At 42.6% G+C, this 1431-nt stretch overlaps 1 long non-coding RNA gene across 1 annotated transcript in view; it reads right to left on the bottom strand.

The window, feature by feature from the left end:
• Nucleotides 1-443, bottom strand: part of LOC117743279 — a 14759-nt gene extending 14316 nt beyond the window's left edge. The window contains exon 1 of the long non-coding RNA XR_004611091.1: nucleotides 260-443. This is a non-coding gene — a long non-coding RNA (uncharacterized LOC117743279). The remainder of the gene's footprint in view (nucleotides 1-259) is intronic.
• Nucleotides 444-1431: the final 988 nt, after the last annotated feature.

Genomic DNA, 1431 nt, shown 5'->3' with positions numbered 1-1431 from the left:
AGGAGGCGACCAGCCAGCTGGCGCATGCGCGGTTGGACTCAGGCGTCGCGTCCGCCCTTTCACTTTCACAATATTCTGTTTAAAATAGAGTAAAAACGTGTAATAATGTACGTAATGTAATGTAACGAAGCTCCATTGACGGAGCTTCTGTCAATGGAGCTTCTCTGTCAATGTAACGTCGTTTCTTTCTAAAGTCAAACAGGCCGTCGCTCTGCAATGAACACGTTCATTAAAAGTAACACGAGAGGTAAAAACTCACCTTCATGTTTGCAGCGTCGCTATTATTTATGATCTATTAATGTATTTATTCCAGGCTGCTGGTCGGCAGTAGAATCCATCCCATAATGCGGAGCCGGTCGGACAGACCAGCGAGGCGCCCCGAGGTTTCCAGACTGTGGTTTCACTTTTACTTTCAACCCTTCAGAGACCTGAGATCAGTTCACCAGGTGCTCCTCCAGCTCACAACAACAACAACAACAACAACAACAACAAGCATCATTTCCACTGGAGAAAACAGTGCAGTGCAGTTTTTAAACATATTTTAAAGCTTCCTGTTTGGTTTGAATTGAAAGTGAAATGAATGAAAACAGAAGTCTTCATGGTGCTGCCCCTCTTTTTCACTTTAAAATATACTATATAGATATATAGTTATATATATACATATTTAATTATATATATATATATATATATATATATTTAATTATATATATATATAAATATATATATTTGTATATATATTTAATTATAGATATACATATATATATATAATTATATATACATATAATACATATACACATATATATACACACATATATATATACACACATATATATATATACATACACATATATATACATATAATACATATACACATATATATATATACACACATATATATACACACTGTCAGGATCCCTGTCTGACCCAGTGTGTGTTTACCTCTGTTCTCCCAAGTCTCCTTACCTCATGTGTCTGTCATCCCCTGTTTGTGTTTTTGCCTTGTGCTCGTTGTGTGGGGGTGCACCTCCAGACGCTGCCCGTGGCCACTCCCCCGAGTGGTGCACAGCTGTTCCCGTTTGGATCATCACCGGCTCCATATCAACCCTGGTCGTGCAGGCCTGGGTTGTCAGTCTGTTACGTCTTCTGCCCCGGTAGTTCCCACTGCCGCTCCATGAGATTGTCCACTGGCTCGTTACGCTCGGTAACTCTCCCTCTCCTTGTTCGCAGAGTACCTGCTCTCTTCTGCCTGCCTCCGGTGTTGTGCCTCGGGACTCACACCGTGATTAGCTGTGCCAACCTCCGACGTCGATCCTCGGGACTCACGCCGCGACTCGCCTGCCTCCGGTGTTGTGCCTCGGGACTCACACCGTGATTAGCTGTGCCAACCTTACGGAATAAAGTTCCTTATCCCTATCCTGTCTCCTGTGGTCT

The sequence above is a fragment of the Cyclopterus lumpus genome, chromosome 14, assembly GCF_009769545.1.
Source record: "Cyclopterus lumpus isolate fCycLum1 chromosome 14, fCycLum1.pri, whole genome shotgun sequence".
Lineage (NCBI taxonomy): Eukaryota > Metazoa > Chordata > Actinopteri > Perciformes > Cyclopteridae > Cyclopterus > Cyclopterus lumpus.
The sequence above is the reverse complement of the archived record's forward strand: the minus strand, read 5'-3'. Positions and strand labels throughout refer to the sequence as shown.